Raw genomic sequence first — 25,499 nt, forward strand, 5'->3', positions numbered from 1 at the left:
CGTACCTTCAGCTCCTCGAAGCGGCGGCGGGCGCAGGGCTGCGGACGACCAGGCCCATCTCCCAACGGTTGCAGCGGTGGAAGCCTAAAGTACAGGGGAAGGGCTCCTCAGACCCGTGAACGCGCCTCTTAGCTGGGGCGGGGGTAGCCGAGGGGAGGGGTCCGAACCGCTGCTTTCCGGAACTCCTCCTCCGCAATTCTGGCTCGACGGCGACTCCCGGGAACCAGCGCCGCAACTGCCATCCTCCCCCTCGGTCAGCCCCCACTCTATCCACCTCCTCCTCCCACTCCTTCCTCGCGCCCCCGCCCCGCCTCGCCCCGCCCCGGCGCGCCGCCCGCGTTCCTTGCGTCATGGCGTCACGCCCACCGGGCCTGCTGCGGGCGGCCGCGGGCCACGATCATTCTTTAAAGCACGCTCGTCCGCCGCCTGCCCTGGAGCCGTCCAAACGTCCGGCCTTTGAACAGAGCCGTTAGCCGCTTTTCCTGTCCTTCCCGCCTGCAAGACTCCGGAGCAGGTGTCTCCCCAGCCCCCGCTCGGTCGGCCCGGAGAACGCTTCGTCCTGGGACAGGCGGAGATGGCTGGAGCTGCGCCCAAGGTGAAGGGAGATGCCAGTATTAGACACCCTGACACTTGATATTTCGCAGGACCTTATTTATTCGTATTTGTTCTCATAGTTCACCTGCTTGATTGAAGGAGAACAAGGCCGGTGGTAAAGTGTATCCTTGCTGCTCTCGCTCTCCGCAAGGAAATGTCATTCCCCAGAGAGTGGCAGCACCCTTTCAGCAGTGCCCTGAACGACCGCCCCACTCCCTCCGTCTCTCTTAGTTTTAATACATTTCAGCATTGCTCAGGACTTTCTAGGTAGAAGCAACACCTCGGTTTTTTTGTTTGTTTTTTGTTTTTTAATATTTCTAAAAACCTAAGTCTTCAGAATTCACATGTTTAGTCTGTATTGCTCTTAATGCATTTTAATTAGTTTAATACAGCTTTAGCTGTTGTGTCTCCTTACATCCTTTGAGTCAGTCATCTTTGAAATTTTTTAACCTACGCATGAGTTGGTATAAGTTCTTAATTGAATAAATAAGTTCAGTCTAGGCCCGGTCCGTTTCCTTCTAGTTGTTTCTTTTCATCATTGAGAGTCACTTTTCCTTGGAAGACTGAGAAACAGAATGTGATAGATGCTGGACAGGATGTCCATTTGCCATCTGCTGCTTAACTAAATATATCACCCTTTCAGTCTTTGTTGTGGTGTGTCTGTTTAATTTAAATTAGAAACGAGCCGAGGAGCTATAGTCTTTTCTCCTGTACTTGGTATCATTGGTAACCCAGTAAATGTTTACCAATTAGAAAACTAAGCAAGCTAGACAGTTTAAGCTATCTTTAACCTCGGATCTTGATGTAATAATAGTTATGTATATTTTCAGTTATAGGAAGATTTTAAGATCTTAATGTTTAAAAGTTACTTTAAGACTACCAGCGATTTAATCTATGGAATAGTTTAATCCTGCGCATAGTACAAGAATAGTAAGTGAAATGGATTTATGGAACAGTACTTGTACAAAATATAATCCTCTTGAGAATTATCAACATTTCAAATACCGTTTGGGGGCATGTGGTTTCAAAAGGAGTTTGAATAAAGAGGCTCATTCATGATGTACAGGATGGGAATGGACTTGTGCTGTATAGAATTCTCATATTTTCCAGATGCCTTGTCTTGCTTTTCTTGTCTTACTGAAAATTAGAGAGATTTCCATTCTTCACTAGAGCAACATAAATCTATTAACAAATATCTCTTCAATATCTCCACTCAAATTTCCATAGGCACCCCAAATTCAACCTGTCCAAAAAGGAATTTATCATCTTTTCCTCAAAGCTCACATCTTTCATTCAGACAGACCAGAAATTTGGGATTTTTCCCAGGCACCTCCTGTCATTTCCAATGTACTACTAATTGCCAAGTCCTCTTTATTATATCCCTAAATATCTCTCCATTCAGGCCTCTCTTTTACATCCCCCTTCTGCCTTTAGGGCACTGTTCTCAACCTTGGCTATACATTAGAATTCCCTGGGGAGCTTTTAAGAATTCTGATGCCCAGACTGAAACCACCAATGAAATCAGAATCTCTGAGGGAGGTCCTCAGGTGTTAGTAGTTCCTAAAACTCCCCAGGTAATTCCAATTGCATCCAGAGTTGAAAATCACTGCTAGGGTCTCATCATTTCTCATTGGATAATTGCAAGAGCCTAAATTAGCCCCAGGTGCCTTAATTTTTTGACAATACTCTCCCTTTTTCTACCTTCATTGTCATTCAACATCAGTATTTATTGAGTGCCTATTATGTGTGGAGTGATGTTCTAGATACAGGAGTTACAGCCCAGGTATCCTCTCTTCTGGTGCTTATGTTCTAACTGGGGAGGACAGAAAAAAATTAAATTAAACCTACCAGAATAGCATAGAAACCAGGGTGGTCATAACGTTAGTTTGGTGTCTGGAATAAAGTCAATTCCTCCAACATTTGAACTGGGTTCTACAAGACCAGAAGGAGGCAGACAAGTGAAGGGGGTTGTGAGCCGGGAAGACAGAGGAAATAGCAAGTGCAAAGGTCCTAGTGGGAAAAACTTGTCAAATTCAAGGCAGCTACCAAGTGAAGCATACTGGGCAAGAGGGAGGAGGGAGCCAGATGACCTTTCAGGTTATGGTAAGGAAAATTCTAAATGATTGGTGTAATGTAGGATGGGACGACACAGACTATTTTTAAGGAAAGGAGTGATACTTGATTTCCCTTTGAAAAGGATCATTCTGGCTATTACATGGAGATCAGATTGTGTCAGAGCAAGATGGGAAGCAGGAAGACCATTTAGGATTCTACTGCAAGAATCCAGGAAAGAAATCAGTTCCTTAGAACAAGGTTTTGCAAACAGAAGTGGATGGTTTGGCTATTTGTTTTAGTGGTAGAGTAAGTAGGACTTACTGAGAGATTTAAAATGTGGAGTAAGAGAAAGAGAAAAAAATACAATAATAACTTTTTCAGTACTTAATGTGTCAGGCACCGTTAGAAGTGCTTACAAGTATTAAGCCATTTCATTCTCATGAATGAAGGCACCAAAAGGTAGATCCTATTATTATCCCATTAAGAAATTAAGATCTGAGGCCTGAGAAGTTATATAGTTTGCCCAGAGTTCCACAGCTGGTAAATGGCAGAGGTGGGATTTGGATCATCCATGTAGCTCCGCTCCAGAGCCAGTGTTTTTCTCTTACCCCCACTCCCATTGGTTTCACAGTCAGGCAAATATTTAAGTCACCCTAAGCTACATGCAGTACCAGAAATCTTCCCTCTGTTCTCTCACTCAACACCTTTGTCTTTTCTCTTCTCTAACACACAAATCTGACTTTCTTTGTAAGTGCTATCTTCTCTGCTTAGAAGAGCCCATGCCTTCTCTTCTGCCTAGCTCATTTATCAACCTTCACTGATCCTTACAAATTAGGTCAAGCCTACCTTCTCTGCTCTACAGCAATCCTGTGCTTACCTCTGTATTTGCTGCAGAAAGCACTACAATATCATCATTTGTAGGGTCTTTCCTACTAAATGTAGAAGGCAGGGAACTTAATGCCTGGTAGAGGAGATAGAAAAGAAGGAAGCCAAGAAGCCTAGCTATGTATGGCTGGTGTAGCTTCTCTAGGTCCCGGGAGGCGCAAATATGATTAAGCATTGTCCCTGCCTACAAGGGGCTTGTAAGCTTGGTAAGAAGACAGCCACATAGAAAATCACTCTAACACATGGGCCAAAAGTACAATATGAACAACATATTTCAGGGGTACTGGAAAGATTGCTGTTAATTCCACTGGAAGACATCAGAGGCATGAAACTGGGCCTTAGAGTTGTTTCACTAGGAACAAAACAAAACCACGCACCAGCAGTGGTAGACCTGGGGGCTTTATTCTCCACAGGCATTTTATATGACTGGGAGCGGGAAGGGAAGTGCAATCTTGGGGCCTCATTTGGGAAGTCTTGGGACAATTGACACAGTTCACTGGATTGTGCTACTCACCCTATCCAGTCCTTGTGTGAATAAATTTACTGATTTCAAAATTGGTTCATTTCCCTTCCTGGCAAAAGTCATAGAAAAGTCTTCTCATACGGTTTCCTCCTCTTTTCTCATTTGAGAGGTTTCAGAGCTTAGGCTGTGGGACCTGGGGAAGGTTACTGAACTTCTGTGACCCAATGTGGAGATCAGTATATAAAGGTTGTGCCCTGCACTTCTAATTGGGCTGCCATGAACACAGAGTACAATGAACACAGTGTCCCCTGTTCAATGTGTCAGCTATAAGCTAGAGGTAATAATAGTACCTACCCCATTGGATTGTTCTGAGGGTTAAATTAATAAATGTGGGTAAAATACTTAGGACTTGGCACAGCAAATCATCATAAATGTTAGCTGCTATTACTAGGTAATGGAAAGATGGGCATTATTTCAACTAGGATTTTTTTTATCTCAAGCTTTTTTTTTTAATTTTGAAATAATTATAGGTTGACAGAAAGTTGCAAAGATAGTATACAAAGATACTTTGTACTTTTCATCCAGTTTCCCCCCATGGTTACAGCTTGCATAATTATAGTACAATATCCAAACCAGACAATCGACATTGAGGCAATGTATGTGTATAGTTCTATGCCATTTTATCACGTGCAGATCATGCAAAAACCACCACAATTGAGATGCCATACAAATCCATCGCGCCAAGGCCTCCCTTGTGCTACCCCTTTATAGTCATATCTGTCTTTCTTACCCCACCATCCCTAACCCCTGACAACCACTCATCTGTTCTCCATTTTTATATTTTTGTAATTCCGAGATGGTAATATACATGGAATCATATAGTAGTGACACTTTGAAACTGGCTTTTTTCCCTCCCTCGGCATAAAGCCCTTGAGAGCCATCCAAGTTGTCATGTCTATCAATACCAACTAAGATTTTTTAAATATGGGTCATCTGTATCCTTTTGGGTGGTTTTCTTAATTTAGGACCATATAAAGAACCTGAGCGGAAGAGGCCTTTGTGTGTTCCAAATTGAGGGTCTAGGGTTTCCTGTGGAAAATGCTCCAGGTGGCTGAAGGCAGAGACTCTCTGCTCATTCCCCACCCATGGGGGAAAGCTAGCACTACATTCCTTACCTAGCTGCCCAGGGTACTGTTTCTTCTGGGAAGGTCAGGCTTCCTGAAGGGCCCATTAAATAGCCTTTCTCAAAAACATAAACTAGAACCAGCTTTACCAGAATCACCTGGAATCCTCCTTAAATGAGATTTCTGAGATCTTAGGCAAACAGAGTCATTACCTATGGGGTTGGGGTTAGGGTCGGGGTCCTGGAATTTAGTTTAAAACAAGCTCACCAGATAATTCACATCAGGCTAGCATTTTAAAATCACAACTTAAGGCCTTCAGCCATTATGACAATTTCCCAACTTGGGCCTTCTCGGAGTGCTGGCATAGGGAGATCTCTTTCCTTTCAAGGGAGTCACTATATTACCTACTACCTCTCATTTCTCCTCCCATCCATTTTTTGCAATAAATCTGCCCTAACCCTTCCTCGATGGAGACTGGATTCTCAAGCTACCACTATCTATTGCTTACTCCAGTCTTTTCTTAATTATCTTCCCTGTTTGTCTGACTAACCAGCAAACCCACTCCCTATGCTGCTGACCTGGGCCAGAAACCCACAGAGTTCCCTGTAACCAGAACTGGTTAGACCCCTCCCTGTTGAACAGGATGAGTTTGGCTCACTAGGTCCACAGCGGCAGGTTGCACTAAGAGCAGCATGTCAGTGCGTGATGAGCAATGACGCAGGATGACCATATGTCCCAGTTTGCTCAAGACTGTCCTAACTTATGCCTGTTGAATGGGATTAATTATTAATAAGACTCCCTTACGCTTTCAGAGTCCTGGTTTAGGGAACAAATTATATGATCCTCCTAGAAATGAGCTGCATATCAAAGCCAGTTTTGCAATGTTTTAGCCCCTAGATTGTGCCTAGACCACCCCCTTCCTGCCCTTGCCAACCCCCCATTCCCCTGCCACGGCTCCTTTCTCTCACAGATTTCCTTTAATGGATTCATTCTGGAATAATACTTTGCACCTACATTAAGAGATTTAGAAGAAAGCACCATGAAACCTATGGCTATATTTACTCTCTCTGACAATATCTGGAAACTACTTTCCTTTGGTTTTAGCACCTGGTATAGTTATGTTTCCCTTGTTTATTATCCACATTTGTTTTTGTCTTCTGGTTAACTAATTGTGGAACTGACAGTATTTGCCTTGACTGTGAGGAAGCTGAGAGCCCTATACATGGCCTCCATCTGCCCGGTCTATAAGACTTAACAGGATGCACCTGATGTAATTAACTCACTCCTAGCTTATTTTCTTTGTTTCTGTTTCTCCACTAATTTCAAATTTAGTTTTCTGGTGGTATATGTTTCTGTAAGTCATCTTTTATCCTTTTTGGAAAAAGGCAGGTATAAAACAAAAATGAGTATGAATGCATGCCCACAAACAAACTGGTACTAACTGCTCTCAATATAACTGAAAGAGATTGTATTTATATGTATACAAATGATAAGTTTCTCATGGATAAAATATAATCTTAACAAATGAATAGCACTCTAAGTAATGCTGGCTTTAGCATTCCTCGACTACATTATTATCTGGAATATAAGATGATTCCAAACAAAAGCAAACAAGAGATTAGACTCATATTCAAGCGGAAATATTTTTAGATATGACCCAGAATCATGACACCATACTGTAATGAAAAACGCTCACTACTGGAACTCCATAGCCTAATTAGATTGCATCCAAGAGTGTTAAACTTCACAGTGAAATCCTGTGCTTCTGGGGAGGAAGGAACAGGAAAGGGGTTAGCTGGGAAACCAGATTTGGGAATGTACAGTCCAGAGGATAACAATGACCCACAAGGAAGGATCTTTCCAGATGCATGTGACCTGTAATGGTCTCCAGGCAACTTTTTCCTGGTGCCTTTGATAATATTGTAGGGGTCTGTGGAACAGCACCCTGTGGTTTGCAGCTACCTTAGAACTGCTTTAAAGGAATTCACCTTAATCAAGTTACTGAGGAATCCATTTTACTATTAGATTAGTTTGGAGGAAACACTGAATTTATATGACTCAAAGCTAGATATTCTTTGGGTGATGTTTTAGTTTGCTAAAGCTGCTGGAATGCAATATACTAGAAACGGAACAGCTTTTAAAAAGGGAATTTATTAAGTTGTAAGCTACAATTCTAAGGCCATGAAAATGTCCAAATTAAGGCACTAACAAGAGGTTACTTTCACTCAAGAAAGGCTGATGCCATCAGAACACCTCTGTCAGCTGGGAAGGCAGGGAGCTGGTGTCTGCTGGGGTCTTTGGCTTCTAGACATCTCTGTCAGGTGGGAAAACACATGATGACTTTGCTAGCTTTTTCTCCTGGCTTCACATTTCATAAGGCTTCCCTTCCACTGAATTGAGTATCCACCCCCTGGAAACCCCAGAAACATTTTCCTTCTGCATCTCCAAAGGTCTCTGGCTGTGTAGGCTCTGAAGCTTTTTCCAAAATGGTTCCATCCTAAAGGACTCGACTAAGTGATCCACCTTAAATGAGTGGAAACGCATCTTCATGGAAACCACCTAATCAAAAGCTCTCACCCAATTGTGGGTCACATCTCCATGGAAACAACTTAGAAAGATACCACCAAGCAATGTTGAATCAGGATTAAAGAACATGGCTTTTCTGGGATACACAACAGTTTCAAACCAGCACACGTAGGTTTATTTATAAATAAGTTGGATATTTGCTTACACCTGCTTTGAAAAAATTTTTAACCTAAAATTACTGAGACCATATTCTATATAGTGATTCCTACTCTTTTCCAACATGAAAATATATATTATTTCATTTTTCAGTATGGAAGTATTTTTTTAATACAAAAAAGTTCAGAGAATAAGATGACAAACCACATAGCCCCTGAAAGAATAAATGTTAACATTTTCTCATATTTGTATCATTTTTTAAAGCAAAAGAAATGAGACATTATAAATATGGTTGAAGCCTACTAGTTTGTCCTTAGCCCCATTCCTTTCTTCCCCAAAGGTAACAGTTAACCTAAAAATTTTACCTTTTGGTTGATATTTTTATACTTTTACTACATAAGTGCATATTTACAAACAACATACTCTGTAGGCTTATGTTTTTACTAAACAAACCTTTTATAGAAATTATGTTCTAAATGCATCATTGTATGGCTGCCTTTTTTTTTTTTACTCAACATTGTTTTCAAAATATAGCCATGTTAATACGTGGAAATCTGGTTCATTGATTTTAACTACAATATAATATTCTCTTGTATGAGTATAGAACAATTTACTCATACATTCCCATGTTGAAGCATAAACAGTATGCAAGTAAGCATTATTATACATGTCTCTTTGGGCACATGTGGGAAATTTCTCTAATGTAAATACTTAGAGCAGAATTACTGATGAAAACTTTTTAAAACTTGAAAAATATTCTAATCTCTCTTGTGTCCCACCACCACCACCACTCTGCTCAATTATACTTGTAGATGTTAATATTCACTGATTGAAAAAAAAATACCCATGTGCATTTAGATTCTTCAGAACTATTCCAGTTAAAGACCCAATATTATTAATATGGGGAGGTAAATGCCAATATATCAGGATACTTTTTGACCCATTCCTCATCTTTATGAGCATAATTAAAGCATCTCCTTCATAGGGTTTCTATGAGGCGTAAAAGAAATTATAAATGTAAAGCATTTAGCATGGTGTATGACACCTAGTAATAGTTAAGTAAATGTTAGCTGCTATCAACAGTGTTATTTTCAGGTAGATGGATACTGGATTCAGTGGCTGTTATTTGAAGATAGTGAATTATAGAAACATAGAAGTGTAAGGAAGAAAGACAATTCTATTCTTCCCTGTAATAACATTTTGAAAGTTTAATCTTTATATTTTTCTTTCAAATTGTTTTAGCCTTTAATATTTTTGGCAAATCTCAGCACTGAAACAGTAAGAAGATACAAGGCATTTAAGCAGAGAGAAAACAGCAAGGGAAAGCAACTAAATATAAACTAACCTTTGCTGGACAGTCTGTTTTTGCAGGGTAGCAATCTTTTACCCTTCTTCTCTGCCATCCATTCTGTTCAATGTAATTGTCACTTTATCTTTCTGTGTATGCTAGCCAGTAAATTGCATCAGCAATTACCAGAAACAATTCTGTTTCTAATATGGTTCCAATTAAAAAAAAATCCCATCTACCTTTGCCAGGGGAATCCCGTCAGAAATGTGTTAGGGAAGACATATTCAAACAGTTATTTCCTAGCAAATGTGGTCAGAACCAAAATGGCTAATTAAAAGTCTGTATGAAATCAAAGGATAGGCAAGATAATAATGGAAGAGAAAAAGCCCAAAGGATGTTTTGAAATTTCCTTGAGACATATGAAGAAAATTGGAATAAAGACTGTCATCTTCATATCAATGTTAAATTTCTTGAACTTGGTAACCACCCTTAAGGTGGTTACATAAGTCAATATCTTTGTTCTTTGGAAATGTACATGAAAGTATTAAGCATTCAAAGAACAAAATGTAACAACCTATTCTCAAAGGTTTAGAAAATAGGTAGGTAGATAGATAGATAGATAGATAGATAGATAGATAGATAGATAGATATTGATAGATGATAGAGAGCGGAGAGATGGATGATGGATAGAGAGACTGATAAGGCAAGTGTGGCAAAATGTGAAGAGTTGGTAGATCTGGGTGTCTGGGTAGGGGTTATGTTGGAGTTCTCTGTATGGGTTTTGTATTATTTTTGCAACTGTCCTGTAGATCTGAAATTATTTCAAAATAAAAAGTTAAAAAAAGATTTAAAATGACATGTAATACCTTGAATACATCACTGATATATTTATGGCTAAATGGGAGAATTTAGGATCGTATGTTAGCTTTGTTAAAATTCCTGCTTGGCAGTTTTCAAAACATATCACAAGATTACAGCTAGAATGTGCCAAGCTAACATTCCTGTCAATGATCAAAGAGAACAAGATTTTAAAATATTTGGATATTTAAGCAAGTGAGAAAAAATAACTGAAGTCTCAGGATCAGAGATCTGTATTCAGTTTTGAATTATTTCTAGGGGTTTCTTATCCCGTGATAAAAGCAAAACTTTGTACAATATAACCTAAGAACATGAGGGAAAAACGTAAGAATTACTGAAGCTCTGTGATTTCGATATGACTGTTCGAATAAAATTCTCACACTGTAAAGTTGCTACTCTTATTTATTTTTAACCAGGAAGAGGAGTGTATCCAATCTAAATTTTGTACAGTGTTAGTTCCATATATCACATGAATTCTTTTAAATTATCTTCCTGTGTTTCAGTGTTGGATAAAAGAGGGATAATTTAGTAGCAAGCATTTTGGGATTTAGAAGCAAAACTTGAACCAATCTATTTTTAGAAGGATAAATCTGCAATACAATCAAATTCAATGACTGGGATGACTAAAGTAAGTGATCAGTCACATAGATATTTAAATTTTGTTTCCACCTTAATATTTTACTGATTTAAAGGCCTAAGAGGGAAAGGAATGTGGGTTTTTTTGTTGTTCAAAATGAACAACAGATTTCTCTAAAATACTGTAGTTTGAAGACTTAGAAAATCTGGAAGCGAGTAGAAGTTTTATTCTCTCATCCCCCTCCAAGCCCCATTCACATCTCACCCCCATCTAGCAATGAGAATTGTTTTAATAGACTCCTAATGTATCTTTGCATTGATTTTTCACAAGTGAAGAATTTCCAACCTAAGAAACCTAAATACATAGGCTTACATGTTGCAAAGTAAACTGCATGCAAAAAAAAAAAAAAGAAAAAATATGAAATAAGCAGAACTATAAATGAGACATTTCAACAGGAGGTGATAGGAAAATTAATTCAAAGATTTCAATTTTTTAAATAAAAAATTCTAGAAGGGGAAACATTTTTGGTAATGAAGACAGAGAACTTCAAAAGATAAAGGGTCTCAGGAGAAGGTTTGACTGTTGAGTCTTCCGAAGATGTAACACACAGTAATTCTAGAAAATTAATCTGGACTTGCCTTTATGGTACCTGCTAATGTATCTCTCTGTTTGGCCTGGTCAGTCCTGGGGCTCTGACCTTAGTCAAACTCTCCTCCCTATGCCCTCTTCTTTCAGAAAATGACCTCTGGACAGGGTCTCCCAACTTCGTATTCAGCCATGTGATTTGGTTCTGATTCTCTGCCCTCAGCAGCTACAAACCTCCAGTCTGCTCACTGGGTCGTAGGCTACCCTGTATTTACTGGAATTTGGCCCCATCTTGTAAAACAAAAGATACAACTCAACTAGCAGACAGATTTTCTAATCATTGTTAGCAATCCCAATATTGCAGAAAATATCTGGGGGCGGGGGGCAGTTAGGGGTGGGGTATATATTTATTTCTGAGTTTGTTATACACGTACACACATCCACATTTGTATACATTTATACACAGAAAAATCTGAATAGCTCATAATAATGGACATAACACAGATCAATCATATCTTTAATTTCCCTCCTCTCCATTTTAAAATTTAATTTACAAATGGCCAAAACAGAACAAATCAGACACAGTGTATGAACTCTCAGAATTTAGAGTAAAAATTTAAATTGGACACTTAGCTTAGTACAAAGGTATATGCAATACTGGTGTTTAAAGGGGCTCTTTGCCTAAAACCCTGAGAAGTACTTGTAATCTCATGCCTTTGCCAATCTTTTGGTACTATTCAGCCTAAATCCACCCCTGACCCCATTTCCAGTCTAATCTCCATTGCCCTCACTTTGATACTAGGCTCTTTTTACCCTTTTCTCTTCCATTCTGCTGGCAATGCCAATTCCTATATGTCAGCTTTTTCTGTTCTTGCTTTGGGACTTCAGAATTATGCTGATTCAATTTCACTTTAAATACATGCTATTAAATCTCAGATTAGCAACCTCATTATTCATCTCTTGATTCCAGAGCATAATTCCTAATATAATTATTCCCATCATTTTCCACTTTTAATTTCTAATGCCCACCCTTTTCCATTCATTTTATTCAACAAATATGAATTGAGTATCAACAATATTCCTGTGTTGTGCTAGGCTATGGGCACTGAAGTAGGGAATGAAATAACCCAGTGCCTGCCCTCATAGATCTTATGGTCTAGTGAGGGAAATCAATGTGGGCCTCCTTCCTGCTTCACCAAAGCCTTTGGGGAAGCATCCCTTATCTTCCCTCTCTCAATCACTCTCTCTTCAAGTTTCTCTGCCTTGCCTTCTATCTCGGAGGAAGAGCCAATCTTCTTTATTTTCTTCCCATAAGACACTAAATTCATTCCTTTCTTCCCTCTTCCAAGACCTTACTCCTTACGGTTCTCAATTTTTTTTTTATTCTGAAATAAGCAAAATTTACCTTAAACCCTTAAAACAGTCAGTGTTAAACATAAAACTGTATTTTGACTATTTCTCTAATGAAAGAAATGCTGAGTACATATTAAAATATCTCAATTCAGAATGGCAAAGTTTCTTTGAGTTAGAATTTTATATATTTTCCCTTTGAAATATGTGTTCTGCCCCAAAATAATCAGCATAGGAGGCAGTGGATTGACGTCCTTGAAGCAGGTCTAAACATTCTGATGATTTTATTTGGACTACCTTCCAGGTACTTTCTATTTTGCTATGAAAAATTCCCATACACCTAGGTTTGTTTTTTTAGTTTTTAATCTTAGCAAAAATACAAAGAAAAATTATTTTCATTTTCTGGTCCAATGATTTTGGATCAGTAGGGAAAATTGTGCCCACATCTAGGAATTCTTGTAAAGTTTCTTATAGTATTTAGCAACTACTTCTTCACTATTGACTGCATTCATTTGTGTAAGGCTCTCTCTTATAGGTGCTGTCATCCTTCACTTTATTGTGGTCATAACCTTGCAGATCCTGAGCGGATGGCCCCTCAATCCCAGTGTCTTATTTTTTTCAGAGTATGTTGGAAATTTCCCGTTAGGAAAACATCTGGTTCCTCTTTTTAAAATACCACAAAAAGGGCATCACACAAACACGTGTGAAAAGGTGAGAGCATCACTGCTGATTTTGCTTCCCTGTTTCTCTTCAAATCGGCATTTCTTGTTCAGGGACTCAGCATAGCTGAGCAAGAAGCAAAGATAGATGACCTCTTTATTGTTGTGGACACAAGTAGAAAGTGACCTATCGTAGAAATTTGTGAGAAAACTGAAATCCTGTGCACACAGGTAGGCCCCTCAAATGTTTGAGGTATGGGTCCTTCACCATAACGAAAGCCTGAGACCTCAGTCCTTTTTGAAGAGTGGCTGTCTTCATTCCTAAACATCTGCATTGCAGAAGTTGGAATGAAGGGGCAGTTGGTCTCTCCCCCTGGCATAATATGTACCACCCTTTCTTTGGGTCAGGGAAGAGGCTCCACTTTTTTTTTTAAAACATTTTTTATTATGAAATACAACATATATATGTACAAAAAAGCAATAAATTTCAAAGTACATTGTAACAAGTGGTTATAGAACAGATTTTAGCGTAGTATGGATTACAGTTCCACAATTTCAGGTTTTTCCTTCTAGCTGCTTCAAGACGCTGGAGACTAAAAGAAATATCAGTATTAAAATTCAGCACTCATACTCATTTGTCAAATCTTACCTTCTGTGTTATAACTCCTCCTTCTCCTTTGATCCTTCTCCCAAACTGTAGGGATATTTGGGCTATGCTCATTCTAACTTTTTCATGGGGGAAAGTGGTGTCAATAATAACTAGTTGATGTCGAAAACCCGGAAAAATCCACAACAAAACCACTAGAGCTAATAAATGAGTACAGCAAAGTAGCAGGTTACAAGATCAACATTCAAAAATCTGTAGCATTTCTATACACTAGTAATGAACAAGCTGAGGGGGAAATAAAGAAACAAATCCCATTTACAATTGCAACTAAAAGAATGAAATACCTAGGAATAAATTTAACTAAAGAGACAAAAAACCTATATAAAGAAAACTACAAAAAACTCCTAAAAGAAATCACAGAAGACCTAAATAGATGGAAGGGCATAACATGTTCATGGATTGGAAGACTAAATATAGTTAAGATGTCAATCCTACCTAAATTGATCTACAGATTCAATGCAATACCAATCAAAATCCCAACAACTTATTTTTCAGAAATAAAAAAACCAATAAGCAAATTTAGCTGGAAGGGCAGGGTGCCCCGAATTGCAAAAAACATCTTGAGGAAAAAAAACGAAGCTGGAGGTCTCGTGCTGCCTGACTGTAAGGCATATTATGAAGCCACAGTGGTCAAAACAGCATGGTATTGGCATAAAGATAGATACATCGACCAATGGAATCGAATAGAGTGCTCAGATATAGACCCTCTCATCTATGGACATTTGATCTTTGATAAGGCAGTCAAGCCAACTCACCTGGGACAGAACAGTCTCTTCAATAAATGGTGCCTAGAGAACTGGATATCCATATGCAAAAGAATGAAAGAAGACCCATATCTCACACCCTATACAAAAGTTAATTCAAAATGGATCAAAGATCTAAACATTAGGTCTAAGACCATAAAACAGTTAGAGGAAAATGTAGGGAGATACCTTATGAAACTTACAATTGGAGGCAGTTTTATGGACCTTAAACCTAAAGCAAGAGCACTGAAGAAGGAAATAAATAAATGGGAACTCCTCAAAATTAAACACTTTTGTGCATCAAAGAACTTCATCAAGAAAGTAGAAAGACAGCCTACACAATGGGAGATAATATTTGGAAATGACATATCAGATAAAGGTCTAGTATCCAGAATTTATAAAGAGATTGTTCAACTCAACAACAAAAAGACAGCCAACCCAATTACAAAATGGGAAAAAGACTTGAACAGACACCTACCAGAAGAGGAAATACAAATGGCCAAAAGGCACATGAAAAGATGCTCAATGTCCCTGGCCATTAGAGAAATGCAAATCAAAACCACAATGAGATATCATCTCACACCCACCAGAATGGCCATTATCAACAAAACAGAAAATGACAAGTGCTGGAAAGGATGCGGAGAAAGAGGCACACTTATCCACTGTTGGTGGGAATGTCAAAGGGTGCAACCACTGTGGAAGGCAGTTTGGCGGTTCCTCAAAAAGCTGAATATAGAACTGCCATACGACCCAGCAATACCATTGCTAGGTATCTACTCAAAGGACTTAAGAGCAAAGACACAAACAGACATTTGCACACCAATGTTTATAGCAGCGTTATTTACAATTGCAAAGAGATGGAAACAGCCAAAATGTCCATCAACAGAAGAATGGCTAAACAAACTGTGGTATATACATACGATGGAATATTATGCAGCTTTAAGACAGGATAAACTTATGAAGCATGTAATAACATGAATGGACCTAGAGAACATTATGCTGAGTGAGTCTAGCCAAAAACTAAAGGACAAATACTGTATGGTCCCACTGATGTGAAAGGACATTCGAGAATAAACTTGAAATATGTCATTGGTAACAGAGTCCAGCAGGAGGTAGAAACAGGGTAACATAATGGGTAATTGGAGCTGAAGAGATACAGACTGTGCAACAGGACTAGCTACAGAAACTCAACAGCACAATAATACCTAATTGTAAAGTAATCATGTTAAAACACTGAATGAAGCTGCATCTGATGTATAGGTTTTGTTTGTTTGTTTGTTTCTGTTTTTGTTTTGTTTGTTTTTTGTTTGTTTGTTTTTTACTATTATTATTACTTTTATTTCTTTTCTCTATATTAACATTCTATATCTTTGTCTGGTGTGTCGCTAGTTCTTCTAAACCGATGCAAATGTACTAAGAAATGATGATCATGCATCTATGTGATGATGTTAAGAATTACTGATTGCATATGTAGAATGGTATGATTTCTAAATGTTGGGTTGATTTCTCTTTTTTTTCCGTTAATTAATAAAAAAATAAAAAAAAACTAGTTGATATTCTTGGAGATGCTGAGCATTGTTTCTTTTATAAAATTTTTTATATATTCACATATTATATAATCAAAGTGTTCAATCAGTGGTTCACAATGTCATCATATAGCTGTGCATTTATCATCACAATTGACTTTTTTTTCTTTTTTTGTGAAAAATAACATATATACAAAATTAGCAATAAATTTTAAAGGACATCGCAACAGTTAGTTGTAAAACAGATTTCAGAGTTTGGTATGGGTTACAATTCTGCAATTTTAGGTTATTGCTTCTAGCTGCTCTAAGATACTGGAGACTAAAAGAAATATCAATATAGTAATTCAGTAATCATACTCATTTAAACCTTACCTTCTCGGTATAACTCCACCACCACCTTTGATCTTTCTCCCACTCTTTAGGGGTATTTGGGCTATGTCCATTCTAACTTTTTCATGTTGGAAGGGGCTATCGATAATATAGGATAGGGCAATGGAACTAGTTGATGTTCTGGAGAGGCTGGCCTCTTTGCATTTCAGAATTTATCTGATCCAGTGACCCATCCGGAGGTTGTAGGTTTCCAGAAAGTTACCCTAGTGCATGAAACCTTTGTAGAATCTCAACTAATGCCCTAGGTGTTCTTTAGAATTGGCAGGGATGGTTTTGGTTGGGGGTTGGCAAGTTACGCTAAGTAGCAATGCTAACTGAAGCTTGCGTAAGAGCGACCTCCAGAGTAGCCTATCGACTGTATTTGAACTCTCTCAGTCACTGATACCTTATTAGTTACACTTCTTTTCCCCCTTTTGGTCAGGATGGCATTTGTTGATCTCACGGTGCCAGGACCAGCTCAGCCCTGGAAGACATCTCTCACATAATCCAGAGAGACTTTCACCCCTGTATGTCATGTCCCACATAGAGGGGAGGGCAATGATTTCACTTATTTCACTTTCAGAGTTGGGCTTAGAGAGAGAGGCCGCAACAAAAGAGGTCCTCTGGAAGTAACTCTCAGGCATACCCATAGGTAGGCTAAGCTTCTCTGCCACCTACATAAGCTTCACAAGAGCAAGCCTCGAGATCAAGGGCTTGGCCTATTGATTTGGGTATTTCTAATATTTAACATAGTATTAGGGCTTTCCCTGGTGTTAAAGTTTAATAGTTCCTTATTTTTTCTCCCATCCCTCAAGGGACTTTGAGACTCCACCTTCTCCCACATCCTCTGTGTCCCAGTTACACTTTTTTTTTTAATGGTCATAAGCGGCACTTTCCCAGATCCTCAAGATAACTTAGGACCTTCTAGAGGGGAGGTAAGCTCAAGCTATGAGGAGGGCAATATTGGGACTGAGAGAGCAGTAGAAGGAGTTAGCCCTTGTCAAGGAGATGTCAGCTATAGAAAGTAGAAGGGGCCTGGGATGAGTGGGTAAGAGAAGATCCCTAGCATCTTAAGATATCAAGTGGGTGTTCACATTTTAGATCAGAAAGACCCTTCTAAACTTGGTAAGCAGATGTATAGCCCTGTGAAAAGAGTCTCCTTTGAGCCAGGTGAGGGGATCATAAGGGAATTGAGGTACCCAGTGGCACAGCTAGAGTACACAGGGTTCTTTTTCCATTAAACAATCTGGGATGTGGGTTGAAGGCTCATTAAACAATTCAGCTACATGGTGCTGGTTACTTAGGATTCTGACAACTCTGCTCTAAAGTTCAGGTCGTATGTGACTAATTCTAAATTTCTCTGGCGCTGTCCTGGTTGCTACTCTCTATATGGCCATGCAAAGAGGTAGAACAACTTAGAGACACCAAAGTGCACATTCACTCAGAACACCTGGCACAAAGCTAAAGTGGGTACAAAGGTTGATGGTGACAGACCAGAAACCATTAGAAGCCATAGGTCAAAGCTCATCATGACACACACACACACACACACACACACACACACACACACACACACATGCACGCGTGCACGCTTAGGCTAGAAAGGCTGCCTAGTTGTTAGTGGAGTGACTAAGGCATTAACAAGGTAAAGAAACCAAAATATTCAGGAATCAGGCTTGAGAGCTGGTAGGTGCATAAACCAAAAGACCAGTTGAATTAATAGATTACTAGAGTGTGCCTTTTGCAGCACAGTCTACAAGCTTTATCCCACCTAATTATAGAGGTCACATTTTGGCAGGGCAAGTAACAGGAAGGAGTCTGAAAGAAACAAGAAGAGATTTAAAAAGAAAAAACTTAGGAATTTCCATTCTTTTGGCTCAAAAAATACCACTTGCATATGGTCTGACTTGGCAGTCATCCACAAGAAGAAAGATCTGGGGATTTTTGTTGGTTACAAACTCAAAATGAGTGAGGTATGATACAGCATTGCTAAAAAGTCAATGAAATCCTAAATTGCATTAATAAAGTATAGCATCCTGATAAAGGGAGGCGATGTGCCCCCCTGATATCAGCAGTTGTCAGGCCTCATTTGGAGGACTGTGAATAAGCACTATATTTTAAGAGCGACACTTACAAACCAGCATGGATCCAGGGAAAGACTGACTGGGCTGAAGAAAAATCTGGAAACCATGCCACCTGATAAGTAGTCAAAAGAATAGGCTGAAAGAGAAAAGACTGAGTCAGGAATGTAAAGGTCTTCCAAAGCTAAAAGGATCGTTTGATGAAGGAAGGAAGTAGCCTGATGGTTAGTTAATCCAGGTGGCAAACTGAGAACTATATTTTGGTCCAATGAAAAGCAGACATTTTTAAGAATCACAGTCATATGACAATAAAATTAAATACTTTCCATTATCATGAACTACTCACTACTGAAAATAGTTCATGTGGTATTAGAATGGCCCTGTAAGGGATCCTAATGTGTCTGTGTGTATGGTGTGGGTTGGAGAGTAGGGAAGGAGTGTAGGAGAGGTGGGGAAATTGGATTAAATAGACTCTGAGGTTCTTCCCAGCTCTTAGAGTCCATAATTATTCTCTACCACCAAGGTTTCTATCTGAAAACCATCCTTTCCCATTTTTTCTAGAGCTTGTTCCCCCACCTCTAGGGTCTTAAATATTTCTCTCTCCAAAAGTTTTATCCAAATTTTATTGTTAAAGAAATGAACCTTTTTCATTTGATCTTTTCGTTTTTGCTTATAGTGGACTGCAATTATGTTTACCTGTTCTGCACCCTTGTTTCAGGGAACAGCACCCTCATTTCTTTGGGAACCACCCCTCCCTCATTCTTGGTTCAATGATGCAAGTGGTGTTAACTCCACCTTTAGAGGTGATCATATGATGCTGGCCCAGCCCACTAATGTTTGGCACAGTGATTAGTTCAGGGGTGGACATGTGATCCAAGTTGTCCAATAAGAGTTTATCTTGGGACTTTATTGAAGCTATTAGAAACTGCTATGGCAGCTTATTTGGTAATAGTAAGGCTGCAGTTGCCAGAGGCCAACATGTGGAAAGAGTCTACAAGGAAATGATGACAGCACAGCAAACTGGGTGAATATTCTGATGATGTTGTTGAATCTCTGGATTTTCCAGTTACACAAGCCAATAAAAGCCCTCATTGCTTTAGGTCTCTGTAACTTGAAGCCAAAGTAGTCTAAGCAATATGTTTGTCCTTTCAGTTTCTCTCTAGCTTTGCTCATTCGTCTTGCTGCCTGACTCTTTTACAGAGCTTCTAAGGCCAACCAAAACTTGGCCCCTGCTCACTTTCTCCAGTTTTGTCTGTCTACACAACCTTCTCGATGCTTTTGTTATAGACACACAGTACTAGTGAAAAAGGGGCAGATGGAATCTCAGCTCTGAGCCAGTCCTTCTGAAGTCTGACTTCCCTACAAGAAATTTTTTTCTCTCCTAAATGCTTTTGTCTCTAAATCTTCCATTCATATTGATCTGTCTCATCCTTTTTTTTTTTTAATTCTATAATATAACATATATACAAAGCAAAGAAAGAAAAGAGCAACAGTTTTCAAAGCACTGTTACAGGACAGATCCCAGAGTTTGTCATGGCCTATCATGCCATCATCTCAGATTTTTCGTTGGAGGCTAGAAGGAATATTTACATATATTTATCATCACTTTTTTTTTCTTTTTTGTCAAAATAACATATACAAGAAAGCAATAAATTTCAAAGCACAGCGCAACAACTGTAGAACAGATTTCAGAGTTTGGTGTGAGTTATAATTCCACAATTTTAGGTTTTTACTCTTAGCTGCTCTAAGATACTGGAGACTAAAAGAAATATCAATATAATGCTTCAGCAATCATAATCCTTTGTTAAACCCTACCTTCTCTGTATAATTCCACCATCACCTTTGATCTTTCTCCCACTCTTTTGGCCATTCTACCTTTTTCATGTTGGAAGGGCTGTCAAATAATAAGGGTCAGGTAATGAAACTAGCTAATGTTCTTCTTGAAAGGCTGGCCCCTCTAGGTGTCAGGACCTGTCTGGTCCAGGGATACATCTGTTGTCTGGTATATTTTTGTATTCTTTCTGTTAGAATCCTGGTAGTCACCCCTTTAAGATATGTTTACTCAGTACCTCTATATGGACTATGTAGCGGAGATTTAGTGGAGAGGATGCTATTCATAGCCCTATCATTTTGGGCTTACAGTCTGGGAAGAAAGCTAACTGATGCAGGTTTATCCCAAAATCACAATTTAAATTCACAAGAAACAAAAGAGTACAGTTCCTATCTTTTTTACCGCTGTCACTCAGTCCCCAGCCCCCTATTCCCTGTCCCCCTAGAGGGGACAATTATCAATTTCTTGTGTTTGGATCCAAATCAAGTTTGTGCACATACAAATATATATAATCCTCCTCTCACCTTCTTTTCACAGTGCCAGATATTGCACCTTGCTTTTTCCCTCAAGAGTGTACCTTGGAGAAATTCTTTATCAGTATCTACAAAACCACCCTGTTCTTTTTAATGACTCCATAATATTCAATTGTACAGACATGCCATAAATTAATTACTTAATCTCTTATTGGTATAAGCAGTTGTTTCCAATACTGTGCTACTACAAACAAATTCTCAATGAGTATTTACAATATACTGGTAATTATATGTAGGATAAATTCCTAGAAATGTAATTGTTGGATCAATAAATGTGTCCATTTTCCATACTAATAGCTATTGTCCAGTTGTCCTCCAAAGTGATCATATAAATGAACAGTTTTATCAACATGTGAGTGCCTGTTTTTGAATATTCTCCTTGACAATGTGTATTATTAAACTTTTGGGTCTTTGTGAATCCGTTAGGTAAAAAATACTATGTCATTTTAGTTTTAACTTGTAACTTTTATTATGAAGGAGGTTGAGCATCTTTTCATATGTTTAAAATCCATTTGTATTTATTTTTCTTAGACTATTTGTTCATACCTTTTGTCCATTTTTCCATTAGGTTGTTGGCCTTTTTTTGATTGTTTTAAGCTTTTTATATATTATGGAAATTAGCCTCTTTTCTTCCCTATGCATTGCAATTATTTTACTAGGTAGCTGTTTAACCTTTGATTTGTGTTTATGGGTTCTTTTTTATTTGTTTAGTTTATTCTTGCCACGAATATAATGGTTTTGAATGTTCTCTCTTTTTCATCCTCAATATACTACTAAATCTTGTTGCTTCTTAGTATTTCTAATGAACAGACAATTCATAAATGAGGAGATAGAAATGGCTAATAAGCATGTAAAGAGTCCAACCTCACAAACAATCAAATAAATACAAGTTAGATTTCATTTTTTACTCTAGCCAATTAGCAAAGATAAGTAGAGTGAAACCAGTGGTGTTGCACTCTGTTGGCAGGAGTGGAAATTGTGTCAATACTTTTGGAAAGCAAGTTCTCAGTAAGTGGATTGAGCTTTAAGCCTTTTTATTTTTATTCAGTAATGGCATGTCTAGAAATCTAGCTTGTGGATATGATCATCAAGATGAACAAAGATTAATTTGCAGCAGTGTTCTTCTGCCAATTGGAAGCAATTTGGAATTGAAAGCAAGTTGTCCTACAAATAAATTACAGTGCATCCATACCAAGGAATATCACACTGCCACAAAAATAAGTTTAAAGCTTTTAATGACATAGAAAAATGCACATATTATTATATTAAATGAAAGGCAGGCTACAAAAGTGCTTTTACAGTGAGATCACAACTACACTTAATATATATGTAATATATTAAAAACTGAAAACAAATATGCTAAAATATTAACAATGGTTACTTGTGTTTAGAGAGATTGTGATTTTTTTCTGCTTCTTTTTTATTTTTCTGTGTTTTCTTAAATTTTTTAATGTCCATGTATTATATAGTCTGAAAAAAATAAAAAATCAAAATAAAACACAGAAAGGAATATGAACTTAATTCTAGGATTCCCTTCTTTTCCTTCTTATTTCTACTGTGAACATGCAGACCTTCATTTTTTTGTCCCATTGGGATTATCGTAGCAATGTGTTACCTTAACTTCCTGCCCCTGGTCTCCTCTATTATTCTGTTAGATTACTCAAAAATATTGTCTGTGTTTGCTCAAGATTCCACATTGGTTTTTTGTTCCCTACTACATGTTGTTTAAGTTACTCCATCAGTAACTGAGAAGTTAGGATTTAAGGGATGATTATGATTACTGAATCGTTATACAGATACTCCTTTTTACTTTCTGGTATATTAGAGTAGACAGAAGGAAATAACTGAAATCTCTGAACTGTAATCCATCTGCCTTGGTCTCTGATAATGATTATATACCTTTATCTTGTGCCCTTGTGATTATAAAAACCTCGTGACTGACCCTCACGTGTACACATTTTATCTGTTTTTCTGACTTTAGGACCTTGTGATCACTAAAGACAGCCCCTAATGTTTATTAATGAAGGGTCTTGGGTCAGCCCAGAACTAACCCACACTAAGTTCAAATTTATTTTGAAAACCAAAGCTGTACGTAACCAAAATGGACCTGCCTGACATAGGCAGTGGCTTAGACTTTAATCAGTAAGTCACCCATACCTCATTATAATACCAAAAAATCACATCTATTATCATATTAAGGCCACTATTTTCTTAAATACGTTGTTCTGTGACTAAACATGTAATCAGTCTGCGCATTCTCAGTAATTAGATCACCACTGATTATACCATTGAGGGTCATTATCCTAAAACCTGCTCATCTTTTAATACTATAAAACTATCAGAATCACTGCAGTTCAGGGAGACAGATTTTGGGGGCTGATAGGTCATCTGATCTCTCCTTCAAGTCTGGTAATAAACTTCCTCTCTTTGAAATGCCAGTGTGTCAGGAATTGTTCTTTGAGCGCATCAGGCAGAGAACTTACCACTTTTGTCTGATAACATGTCTAATATACCATCCCTCAGGAATTTGGCCCCAGTCTACTTAAGTTATCCAAGTTTATTTGCTACAGTACTCCAGCAGACTTTCTCCATCCTATTGTCCTTGTGCCCATACCATGCCATATCCTATGTCCTTTGACTTTGTGCATTCTGTTCACTGTGCTTTAATGCCGTTCCTCGGGCTCCCTTTGCCCAAATCTTACTCATCCTCAGGAGGTTTCATCTCCTCCATGTCAGCCCTTGTCCCATCCTTGGCTGAACTCCCAGAACAAGTTCTTTTCATCATGATCACAACATAATGCTCCATGGCTCTGCCACCATTTCTTGTGTGCTAATTTTGATCCCCCAAATGTTTTGAAAGCTCAGTAAGGTCAAGCAACATTAATCATAAACTTTTTTTCACCTCACTTTTCACACAGTGTTGGGCAGAGAGCAAGACTTGGTAAACTTCTAACAAGGATGCTGTGATGAGCAAAGTTCTTGGACCCCTGTCTTCTCCCCTATGTTTTGCTATCGCTTGTACCCTCTCTTCTCAGGAGGTCCTGCCTAATGGCAGAAGCAAAGTAGAGGAAGCCCTAGAACAGTGGGGTTGTCAGTCCTAGCTGTGTGTTTATGAGCTTTGGGGGAGCTTTTAAAATGTACTGCTGCTTGCCCTCTCCCTTCCCGCCACTCCACTTCTGAGGTTTGGAATTTAATCAGTCTAGGAAGGGACCAGTGCTGGTATGTTTTCAAAATCTCCTTAGGTGATCCTAACAGTCTCATTAAGTAAGATCTACTCCTTTCAGGCCCCAGCCCTTTTGTTGTGCATCCATTCTGGCACTTTCCTGTCTTGCTTTTAGGCAGGATGTCATCCTGGAACTGGCCAGAGATTTCACAAATGACTGTCTTTAGATAATGTCCTTTGGCATCAACTATAGCCTCTGTTGTTTTTCAAAGGTGTTTACTTTCAAATTGACAACTGTCTGCTTCAGAACCAGCTTTGAAAACTGCCTTGCACGGGTTACTTTTCAGTCCAGGCACCAAGATAAGTCAATGGATAGGCCAGCACTAGGGTTAAAATCAGTTTAAATCCCATCAAACAAAATGCTGTTGTTACACAAAAAGCAATCTGATTAAAGCAGTTTGTTTTATATGGAAATGTATCATGTTTGTATGACGGTACTCAATGTCAAAGGAAAGAAAATACATATGTAGAATAGGAAAATCTCAAGCATTATCGACCATTAGAAAATTCTGCTAAAGTGTTAGTACAAGTTCCATTATTTAGATAATAACAATGGTAACAGCAATAATAATAAACAACTTTTAGCATTTACTATGTGCCAGGGCCCATTCTAAATGTATTCTGTGGACTGTCTCATTTAATCTGACCAGCCTAGGAGATAAGAGCTATTTTTATCCTCACTTATAGATTTATAGAAGAATTGAGACACTGACTTACTAAAGGATTTGCAGGATGGTAAGTGGCAGAGCTAGAATTGGAAAACTTTCAGAGCTTCTGTTCTAACTTTCTAGGATAATTTATTTTGAAGGAGAATGAGATTTTTGAATTTTAGTATCCAAGGTTCCCCAAATCTCTTGAGTACACATTAAATACCTCCCATTATTTTTACCTTTATAATTTTTGATAGAAATGTTTCCAAATTATACTATGCAGATCACTGTTCCCTTAAAGAGAGGAAATGACATAATTTAACCTTTCCTTAAGAGTCAATGTTATTATTACATTGTATTAATGTTATTAATATTAATTATTGGGGAAAGGTTGGGGCTAGGTGAAAGCTGATTCTCTCAGGCTTCAGAAAGTTTATAGCGTCCTAATTCTATGATTCTTACCCTTGCACTGGGCAATTATAGTGGCTGCCTTTCGTTCAGCCCCCTTCCAAGGAAAGTGCCCTGACCTTAGTCTCTGCTACAATGTCAATCCTCGGCAAATGTACCCCTTTCTATCTGGGCCTTGCAACTCCTCAACCACAGATAATTGGACAAAGAGTGGGTACCTGACCTGAAGCAACCATGCTATTGGCTGGCCAGCAGTCTAAAATATGAAAAAATGAGGAAAGTTCAGCCCCAAATGAGCAATATGGTCTAGTTTTCCCTTTGGGTCATTTGAACTGGGGATTGCTGGTT

At 38.5% G+C, this 25,499-nt stretch overlaps 1 protein-coding gene and 1 long non-coding RNA gene across 4 annotated transcripts in view; one reads left to right on the forward strand and one right to left on the reverse strand.

The window, feature by feature from the left end:
- RNF19A (ring finger protein 19A, RBR E3 ubiquitin protein ligase) overlaps positions 1–9,167 on the reverse strand; it is a 94,867-nt gene extending 85,700 nt beyond the window's left edge. Inside the window, exon 1 of one of the 2 annotated variants that reach the window (XM_077167355.1) lies at positions 9,149–9,167. The gene's annotated coding sequence lies outside the window, so the exon portion shown is untranslated. Of the gene's footprint in view, positions 1–5; positions 318–9,148 lie in introns of those variants that run through there. The other variant, XM_077167354.1, reaches the window with a different exon arrangement.
- The window catches only part of LOC143688904 (uncharacterized), a 176,171-nt gene continuing 150,994 nt past the window's right edge, over positions 323–25,499 (forward strand). Inside the window, exons 1-2 of one of the 2 annotated variants that reach the window (XR_013178365.1) lie at positions 323–595; positions 675–2,731. This is a non-coding gene — a long non-coding RNA (uncharacterized LOC143688904). Of the gene's footprint in view, positions 596–674; positions 2,732–25,499 lie in introns of those variants that run through there. The other variant, XR_013178366.1, reaches the window with a different exon arrangement.

The sequence above is a fragment of the Tamandua tetradactyla genome, chromosome 6, assembly GCF_023851605.1.
Source record: "Tamandua tetradactyla isolate mTamTet1 chromosome 6, mTamTet1.pri, whole genome shotgun sequence".
Lineage (NCBI taxonomy): Eukaryota > Metazoa > Chordata > Mammalia > Pilosa > Myrmecophagidae > Tamandua > Tamandua tetradactyla.